At 31.1% G+C, this 11231-nt stretch overlaps 1 protein-coding gene across 2 annotated transcripts in view; it reads left to right on the forward strand.

The window, feature by feature from the left end:
• Window positions 1-5029: 5029 nt before the first annotated feature.
• Window positions 5030-11231, forward strand: part of LOC107456992 (zinc finger SWIM domain-containing dorado) — a 59337-nt gene continuing 53135 nt past the window's right edge. Inside the window, exon 1 of one of the 2 annotated variants that reach the window (XM_043047858.2) lies at window positions 5030-5241. The gene's annotated coding sequence lies outside the window, so the exon portion shown is untranslated. Of the gene's footprint in view, window positions 5242-5293; window positions 5617-11231 lie in introns of those variants that run through there. The other variant, XM_043047860.2, reaches the window with a different exon arrangement.

Here is an 11231-nt window from a genome sequence, read left to right on the forward strand (position 1 = left end):
AATAACCAGAGTGAGCATTATCAGGTTGTTCAATTCAGATTCATGCACTAAAAACATGATAATATTTAATTTAAACTCAATTAGGAATTAATTAATTAATTGAAGTGAGAATGCTTTAAAGGGCCGCTGTTGAATTGATATTTTTCTACTGGGAGCTACCAAAACGTCTAAAAAAATTTAAGTGTTGGTATTGAATGCATTGAATTTTTTTATATTTCGCGTTTATTTATGCATTGAATTTTCACGCTTTAAAATGCAGAATATTAGTGAAGCAATATTTGATAATTTATTTTGCTAATATGTTTCTTATTTCGTTAATGTTTTGATTTTTTCACCATGTACAATCTAAATAGCTAATATACTTTTTTAAAAGCCAATAAGAACATTGGTAGAGTTCTTCTACATAAGTACAATACTATGTCTTTGATGATAAAATACTGTGTCTTTGATGATAAAATACTATGTCTTTGATGATAATATATTATGTCTTTGTGCTAGAACATTGTGTTCATTGGCGAGCGAGCGCAGCGAGCCATGGTTCACGGCGTGAACCACATAGGATTGCGTAGCAATTCTCGGGGGTTGGCGAGCGTTAGCGAGCAGGGGGCGGAACTCCTAGTTCAAAAGAAAAACAAATATTTATGTATTTAAAGGCTAAATTAATGGGAATGTTATATTTATTTGTTTTGGTGAAACGTAAAAAATCCCATATTATTATTGACGACAATGATGCTTAATTAATTTAGGTAATACTATATGCATATTGAAATAAAAGAAATAAGCTGTATACTAGAAAGCAAAAGCTCAGGTATTTATTTGCTTAGAAGAGCCATGAGAAATCGTCATACTATCAATGACGACAATGATGCTTAATTAATGTTGGTAATATGTAAATTGATATTAAAAAAAACTTATGTACTAAAAAGCAAAAATAATGGAGAAAAGATACTTATTCATTTTCATCACACTAATAAATATTTTAACAGTAAATTAAAGGTTAGATAGAGAAATGGCTGTGTTCCAAAATCCTGATTAACTTCTAATAAGAATTATATATATATTTTTAAAAATTTCGGCTTTAGTTGGCTGTCACTGGCAAATATATTTTTCACAACACTTAAATGTTGAAGGGTTATATAATAAGTACCAAATATACTACTGTAGGTATAAAATACTATGATATATTTGGTAATGATTAAAACAGAACCAAAACTAAGCAGTTTAAATACCGATACTTTAGAAAAAAGTGTTTTACTGCCCGTCTAAAGGAATATGTACCGGAGAAAATTATTTGATAGTGGTAAATTTTAACTATTATGCGTTGGTCGCGAGTAATAGCATCATGCCAAGTGATGCTAAATACATTTTATTTTTATTCTAATAGGATAAACTACAAAAAAAAAAGTTTTACTTACTTCAATAACCTAAAGCCAGCAAAAATGGCAGCAAATAATATTAAAAAAGAAAATAATTATTTTAGCTATATTAATTGAAAAACTTAGTGGAAGAACCAGGTAAGTGATATTTTCAGAACGAAAAAAAAGTTGCAATCGAACTATTTTATTACCAATTTTTTAGAAGGCGGGGCTAATAATTATTTGCTTTATTGTTCCTAATTCTAAATAAAACATATATACCTAAAAAATGAAACCTTATTGCCTAATTTGAAATAAAAATCATGCTAGCATACTTAAAATTTATGTGATTAGTTTTGTTAAGATTTAAAAAAATGCAAAAGTAGTGATTCATTAATCCCCCTAAAAATTTCACTTACCTGGTTCTTCCATCAAGCTCTTTTATTGTGTCGGTATATGCTTTTCAGTTGTGAGCATGATTTCATAGTGTTTCGCAATACTGATTCATTGATTCTTAACTCATTTTTTATTCACCCTGTGCGAAGAACCGGTATTCAGCTAGTGCGTAATATTTGCAAGAAAAAATATTATTTTCCTGCTATTACTTTGTATTTTAATTTTTTTAATATATTATTATTATCTGTATCAGTTATTATTATTATTATTATGCAATTTCTTGTGTGATTTTTTTATGACTCATTTTGTCACCCTTGTTTAGCGTAACATCAATAATCCAAGAAAGGTTTTGTAACTCCAAATATTTTGAAATAAAATATTCTATTTCAAATTCCCAACCAAATTATTATATTATTAAATATTATGGTTTAGTAATAGCCGGGACTATGGTTTTTCATATGACCACCGTTGAACAGCCGGCCCAATTTTGGGTTTACGATTACTAATGTTCAACTCCGTAGTCTTGCAATTTTGAACACAATTGCAATTTTTGTTATAGAATTTGCAATTTTTGCAATTTCATAAGACAAGGGAACTCCTGGATCGAGTAGTGGGCGAAATTTTCCTTCGTGGGGACTTTTCGAAGGAACTGATCCACATTTGCGTTATAAGAAGAGGAAAACCATGAAAATCTCCTACGGCTAGACTGACGGCAAGGGGACTCTAACCCATGATCCGTCTACAGCTGAGGATATTTTACGTCAGCACTGTGTTCGATGCGAGCCGGATGCGGAATTCGTATCGACCAGTCAATCCAGAATACAAGGGAACTACTGGATCAAGTATTCGGCAAAATTTGCCCTCGTGGTAGACTTTTCGATTGAACTAATCCGCATTTGCGTGCGTTACATGGGGAGGAAAACTACGAAAACTTCCCATGGCTTACCTGGCGGCCAGGGGGCTCTAACCCAGGATCCGTCTACTACTGAGGATATTTTTTACGTCATCACTGTGGTCGGTGCTAGCCGGGAGCAGAATTTGCATCGACCAGCCATTCCCAGGGATTCCAACCCCGTTTACATCATTAGAAAGCGAACGCTCTATCCCTTGACCCACCATTGCTCCATGAACTATGTTTGAAGTAAAATTATTTCTGTTTTATTCGATTTCTTATGGCGACGAAGTTACAGTAATGTTTGCCGAAATAAGTGCGACACGATAGCTCAGCGGTGAAAGCATTGCGCTGTCATCGAAGTTTAGGGGTTTAACCGCCCGTGACGGCTTAAAATCCGATTCAGATCTATGAGCACTATCTTAACTGCGAAGTATGGATCACCCTTGCGTAGTGGTGAACACATTGCCTCCATCACGATGTTGATAACGAAATTGTAAAACCTTAACCTCCTGGCTCCCCTTGGCCTTTAACGGGCTGTGACGGATTTAATTTTCTTATATAACTATCTAAGAAACTTTAATATTGCTATTAATATTGTTACCGATTTTACAGGTGAAGTTGATTGAGTTTATTATGTTCACTCAGTTAATTTGAATTTACAGTTTCAAGTAAACTAAGAGACCAGGTGCAATCAGCTAGTCATATTTTTAAATAATATTTTTTTCTGATGTAAAGTGTTTGGTTTCTGATGTAAAGTTTCACTATGTTTTCTGATGTAAAGTTATAACAAAACCCAAAATTAATATTTCTTTAGTTATTAAATAAACTATCTTTTTAATTTGTCAATAAACGATTCCATTCACAAACATTACATTGCGTTATGTTGCATTAAAAATTATTTCGTGAACTTTGACAATACGTTACTGCATTTGTTAATTCGCGATCGCAACGCTCGAATACGCCATCTGGGGAGAAGACTGGTTCCATGTCTTTTGGCCTTCCCTCTCATCAGTTGTATGGGAATGCTTTACAATATTTCCCCATTTCATAATATTTGTTCGTATTTAATTGTGAAAAAGATTTTCGAAAATTTCCAAAACGCTTTCTTTTAGAACTATTTTTAATGTAGTTTTCAATTCTGTAAAGTTTCTTTACTTAAAAGTCTTTAATCTATTTGAAAAATCAAGACAGGAACTAACTTATCTCCCTTTCCTATGATAAAATATATTCCAGCTATCGATCGCCAATATTATGAAACTCAGTTTTTAATTTCTTTCCTTTTTCATTTCTTCTTTTTTAAATTTATTGGTTATCAAAAACAACAATAGCAGTATAAAACAATATTAACAGTAATACATATGCTGTACTGTATTATTATTTACGTCGCACTAGAGCTGCACAATGACTATTGGCGAAGGTCTGGGAAACATCCCTGAGGATGATCCGATAGACAACACGAATACGTATCCCGCTTTACAAGTAGGGCACATTCACACGTCATACTTCCATCTGCAGATAGTAATTTTGACCAGAACCAGAGCACGAACAACCTCCGAATCAGTACCCCCTGGGGTATTGATTTGTTATGGGAACTTGGAGAACTTTGTAACCCCGACAGATTTGGCATGCACCAGTCACCATTTTGTAAGCGGAGAGTCTTCGGCCGGTGAAGGTCGAACACATGACGTCACGGACATGTGCCCAACGCACCGGCCAGGCTATCCCAGCCTCTAACAATGATAACAATTTAGAACTGAAAATGATCATAAAATATTGTAGAAGTAGTAGTACCTTATTTACGTCGCACTGGAGCTGCATAATGGGTCATCGGTGATGATCTGGAAAATATCAATAAGGATAATGCGGAGAGAGACGTGCCATCAAAATTTTGATCCTCTGCAGAGTGGATGAATCTCCTGCTTTGATAACCTAACTACCTGTGCGCGAAATCATGCCCTTTACGGTAGAACAGCTTAACAAAAACTAATACCGTGCACCCTCAGTCTCTCTGCAGACTGATCAAAAAGGTCACCCTCCCGCACACTGACCGCTATCAGTGATGCTTGATCAATTAGAAATCGTATCTTAACGATCAGTCACCTGCGGGACCATAAATTGTTAAATAAAACAAATAATGTAATGAAAACAAAAAGATAACTAAAGTTGAAATGCGATATCAGACCAACCAATTATTTTCAGCCATGTAAAACGCGCGTGGGAATGCACGCGTTTTTGATGCATTTGCGTATGCTGTTGCGCATTGATCATTAGAAAATATTCTCATTCGAGGTTTTTTTGGACTTAACAAGTAATTAGCTAAAAATAAGTTATTAATTTACTTCTTCTTTTTCTTTAGAGGAATAAATTTTGAATTCGATATAATAAATTTAAAATATCGATAATGTGCAAATGTACGATGACAAGTTCATGCTAAATGTTTCTGTATGTAAACTGGGGGGCGAGAAAGGTTTAAGGATACAAAAACCAAAATCAAATGTAAACAGTTTAGTATGATCGTCTGATATCTTGCTATCCAGCTTTGTAAAGCTTTTTAATAAATTTGAAATTCTTTTCTTTGACTGTCATATCTTTGCTGTAAGTAAACTTGTTTATTTTCTTCCAAAATAGTCTTTGTTGTGGAAATGCTAGCATTAATTTTTTTTTTTAATTTTTTGCAAATAATCATGTTTTAAATGCTATTTAAAAGTGCTAAATGTACTGAAATTGTCTAGTAATTGTGCATTCATATTTGTAATTTTCATAGAACGACATTTTTTTTTCTACCTGCTACTCTTTGATGTGCTTTATCATTACTTCTTATCCCCGTAATTTTTTTTTTATTACCTGTGATTCGCTGGTTCCTTTGTCTTTGAAATGCTACGATCTCATGGCTTTTATGGTTGTGATTTATTCTTTAAAAATTGCCATAGTTTCAAGTTTATTATTTAAGCGAATGAAAAGCTATTGCTAGTAAGTTTAATATATATATCTTAACGATTATTTGCAACATTTTAAAACATTGTTTCATTGTTCTATTGTATAAAACTTGATCGGATGTGTCAGATATTTTCCATAATATTTTGTTTTAGAATTAGAAATAATTTTTTACTAATTTGTTTATTGCATTTCAAATTAAGAATTCGAAGGAAAAAAAAACGAAATATTAGCTTGTATAACTGTTGAAGAATTTCGACCTTTTTTATAATAAAAATATAACCTTTGTTTAATCGACCTTAATTCCTTTTTTTACATAAATTCAATAATATTATCTAATTTATATGAATTTTGTACAATACCTGCAATAATTTGAAATAATTATCTATTTTTTTGCAATTTTCATTCATTATAATTTATAAGAACAATTTCACTTTGTTTAACTTCATAAAATCAATAATTTTTTAAATTATTTTTTAAATTCAATCTTAAAATCTATTAAAACAATGCAATTATTATATTAACTTATAACCATTATATAAAATAATATATATGACTTTAACATGGGATTATTTTGATTTTTCTATAATAAATTCACTCTATGACTTAGCTTAGAAAAACATTAAGAAAGTTGTAAAGACATAAATTTTAAGATTCATAATGAAATTTAAATTCTGTGAGAATTTTTTTCTTTTGTAATACTCTGAAATTATTTATTTTTTTATTTATTATTTTTCATTTTATGTCAATTCATTTACTGTAAAACTGTGACAATAATAAGCATTGTTGAAACTTAAGACTTTTTTTAAGACATTGTTGAAATTTAAGACTTTTTTTAAGACTAAGACTTTAGAAATTTAAGAAGAAAAACTTATTTAGATTAACTATAAGCTATTTTACCTTAAGTGTTATAGTTGTCTATATTGTTGTAAAACTTATAACTCTTATCAAATTTTCTGAATGTGAATTAATTAAAGTTTTAATATTAGGTTGTCAGATATGAAATGCTAGATTTTTTATCGTAAATTTAAACAAGCCTAACTTTTTTAAACTATTATATTAATCAAAGTAAAAACCATCATAATCAACACCTTTTGCCAACGTGTTGTATGTATTTGAATGCCACTTTCATGAAAATTTAGCTCTCTGATATCAATGAAATTATTAAGCTTTTTATCACGGAGAAAGTTTAAAAAAAAGTGATTATCAGTTCGTGATGCATTCGATTGATGAGGTGAGCGTCATATTTTATTTAGTGAACTTGCTTATGACGAGTAAAAAAGCTTGTGGTCATCCGTTATCACAAAGCAAATAGGCTCTTTTTGGGTGACCAATGCCGGCTGCATTTGAGGTAATTTTTAATATGTAACTTTAATTTCTTCACTGTACTTCTCTGCTGTTGTTTCATCAACATTTAAAACTTTATATTGGACCATAGACCACCAAAAGATAATCAATACCTTTTTAGGGTATAATGGGGCTTTTGGACTTTCACCTGCATCTAACCTTTGCTCTGAATGATGCCTATTGCCAAAAAGGATCCATTTTACACCACAAGTGATAATTCTGTTCAAAAATTTTTATTTTTTATCTTTCTTAAAAGCAAAAGATTGCAGATTATAAAACTATGTCTTTTTTGCTTTTCGTTCAGTTTGTGCGGCACCCATTTCTCAACTTTTTTACTTTGTTAATGATAGAGATGTGGCGTGATAATGATGCTATATTAACTTCTAATTCGAAGCCTTCAAGATCCATTTTCCTACTAAAGATGAATGGCTTAATTCTCCTCGGTGGCTTAAAGGCAAATGTCTAATATAGTACGCTGATGGTTCAAGGTCTGGTCTTAAATCAGGGGCAGGAATTTATTGCTNGGGTTTTTGACGGTTTAAACCAGTATTATACCCCTGTCATGTCAAAAACCACTTTTTGACGTCAAAAACCCAACCCTGGATGGTACTAAACTTCACTTTCCCTTAGGTAATTATGCTACTGTTTTTCAGGCTGAGATCTATGCCATTATCTTGTGCTGCAAGATATGCTTAGACAGGACACACCAAAATATGCCTATTCACATCTGTTCCGACAGTCAGGCTGCTCTCCTATCTCTATCAAGGTGTAATTTCACCTCTCAGGGATCTGTCCAGGCCGAATTTACTACCGTTTAGCGGTACCTTCGCAAATTCAATTTTAGGAAAAACGGTAGTTGCACAAATTCAACTTTAGGAAAAACGGTAGTTTCACAAAATAAATTTTCTTAAAATTTTATTTTTTTAATCCCTTAAGAAACGATAAATCCATATTTTAGTGCTGATTTTATAATATAAAATCTTTAATTGTTCACAAATTATGACAACATTTTCACAAAATAGGTACCTCTCAGAAAAACCTAGACAAGACCCCTGCCTCTTTACTAGTGTGGGAGTGCTTCTCGGTCCTTTGTGACCTCTCTACTCATAACATGGTATACCTACATTTGGTACTTATTGGCCTGGACATATTGGCCTTTTTGGAAATGAGCTAGCTGAAGAAGCAAAGGGGCTGGCTCTAGTGCGATTTTCTGGGACCCTGAATCAGCCTTAGGAATTCCTCCCACATCATTCAGAGTATCTATATTCAAGCTCTATGGCAAAATTGCCCATGAGCAATGGCGCAACTCGGATGGTCAGAGACAACCTAAAGAGCTGTATCGTGGCTGTATTAGTGTACGTTAAAATGAGCTCCTTAAGTTAAACAGGAACAGTTTGAGGAAGATCATTGGTCTTCTCACTGGACACTGCACCCTCAGAAGACACCTATACATAATGGATATTGAATCTAATCCTCTTTGTAGAGGTTGTCATCTTGAAGAGGAGACTTCACGACATATAGAGGTCTATTCTGCTAAGAGATTTGAGCATTTAGGGCAACATTGGATTAAGGGAACTGTCAGGTGTTTGCTGAACTTCATTTCAGCCATAAGGCTTTCTTGTTAATCATGATTCAGGGTTTGGGTACAATAGACCTCTGGTCGATGTGCCCTGCTCTTTGGAGCTGCCCAACCTCTAAGTCTTAACTCCTAAATCTTGCTCCTTTTTTTTTGAACAGTAATGCCAGAATTTGATTCCATGAGTGCTCTTAATGTAGTGTCATTAAGCTTTGACTCTGGTCTTTTGATTCATGTTCAAGACTTTCATCACCATCTTTTTAAACTAACGTTGAACTGTCCATTCTTTTATAGTGACTTTGCCAAATGCAGCATCAGTGTTCTGAGCAGCTAGTGAACTGCTATGACCACTTTTGCATTCATAGAAAAAATAATGCGAGAATTCATGTTTAGAAATCAGTGTCTGTAAAGATACTAAAAATAATTAGTAATTATGTTAGCATGATATGAAAGAGCATGTAATAAGCTTTAGAATAATATATAATTTTATTACAGTTCTTAAGCATTTTTTTTTTAAAAAAAGGTTAACAAAGTTGCTTTAAAAAATCAGACGTTTCATATGTAACAACCTGATATGTCACTTTTTTAATGTCTGTTTTTTAGTGATAATTTGCTGCCTTTGTTAAATTAACGTATTCTCTAATCATTCAATGTTATTTCAAAATAATAGTTTGACCTTGCAGTTAATATTTTACTTTGTATTTATGTGTGGCATTATCCATTTTGATTCTCATCCCAAAAGTTTGATTTAATTTGTTCTTGATTTTTTTTAATTTTAAAATTAAATTTTACCAAGTTAACCTGTTCACTTAATTGTTATTATTATTTAATATCTGATTTAAATGGTCTACGGGAGGCGCGGCGAACGGATTAGTAAAAGCACTGTATTTTTATATTTGCACATGCCCTAACTATAAAGTTAGATCAGCTGTTTTTTAGAGGGGAATTTTCGCATTACGTTTGACGATCATTAATTGGCACCTTTAAGAAGCTTACTGTACTCAGCGGTAGATGGCCTATTTCAGCTCTATAGTTACAGATTATAGTCTGTATTTTGATTCAATACTAACACTTAGACTATATACAAAAAGTTTGTTTTATGTTAGAAAACATTTTTAAATGATTGATAATATCTCATTTTAACTGATATGACAGAAACTAGTTTCTATGATTAAAATACTAAAGGACAGAAAAAAATAAAGATAATTTTCAAATCATTGAAAATTTAACTAAGAAGTAAATCATGTTACTGTTCATAATTTATAAAATAGAAAATATCCAGAATTTGCAGCATAAATTATCACATAAGAACTTTACCAGATGTATTTTGTTTTAAAGCTAAAGCTCTCAATTAAAATGAAGGATGTCATTAAGAAATGTGGTGACTTAATGTTATAATGAAATTTTCTTTATTTGATTGATGTCTGATGATATTTGATAAATGTTTAATAAAACAGTAGTAGTAAACTTGTTTTCATTTTTTATTTAACTGAATATTTTAGTTGATCACATAATATTTCATTAACCAAAAAGATCAGATACAGTTTTTTAATATTTATTTTATTTTTTAATCTCAACATATTAATTACAACAGACAGTTAAACTGTATCTTCACATCAGAATGATCTGGGTCTTTTTTTTATTTATTAGGTTTTATAAACATTGCTAATAACAGATTTGTTATTAAATTTATCTTTATCTGTATTATTATTTTTTTTCTGTTACCTTATTAAAAGTACTAGGAGTATTTTTTATTTGTTAATTAGTTTTGGTAGTCACAAATCTGTCTTTTACCAAGATGCAAAACGAACATATATATATTTTTCTTTTTCATAATTCTTTGATTATTTTTCACATTTATCTGCCCCTTAAAGTGTATTTTAGGGATGGCCACCCACCTTGAAAACTTGAAATTATCAGGAAATTTTTTTTATACTGGAAAAGTCTAGGAAATTATGATTAGAACCTAAAAAAAAGCTGGAATTTTTTTTCTTAATTTAAATTGATTTACTATTGTAGATTGAAACTTATCTTCTAACAGTTAAAATATCATCAACTTAGCAATACTTTGCTTGCATTAAAATTCTCTCCATTATTACCCTGTTAAGCTAGAATGCCACATGACACTGTCCAATAGTTGCTAAAATGCTTTGGGGGTATTTTTCTTTTCTTTTAACAAAAATTAATTGGTTATAATTTAGTAATAGATTTTATCTTGCACTCTTTTTCTGCTAGCTTTTGTACTCCCCTATCTAACGAATTATTTTTTCACTCATTTTCTTACATTCGCCAACATCAAAATCATTACAATTGTTGCATTGATGCTAATTTTCTCGATTTCATTTTAACCTTTTATAGCATATTTTATTTCTAAAAAAGGTTATTTTACGAATCAACTAAATGTTAACATTAAACTTTACTGTTTTGTTAGTAAATATTTGATTTTTGATTCAAAATTCAAATTTTGTAGTAATGACAATGTCAAAAGTTCATAAATGTTGTTTACATTCCAGAGATGATATTTCAGAAACTGTTTCTCCGTTTACCTGAAAAACTGAGGAATGTATGGAAAACATGTTAAATGATGTATGAACATAGAATATTAAAAAAATTTATTCATATGTGTTTATTAGGAAGAAGGGAAACACAATTTTTTTTTTTTTTTTTTTTTTTTTTTTTTTTTTTTTTTTTTTTTTTTTTTTTTTTTTTTTTTTTTTTTTTTTTTTTT

The sequence above is a fragment of the Parasteatoda tepidariorum genome, chromosome 8 (assembly GCF_043381705.1).
Source record: "Parasteatoda tepidariorum isolate YZ-2023 chromosome 8, CAS_Ptep_4.0, whole genome shotgun sequence".
NCBI lineage: Eukaryota > Metazoa > Arthropoda > Arachnida > Araneae > Theridiidae > Parasteatoda > Parasteatoda tepidariorum.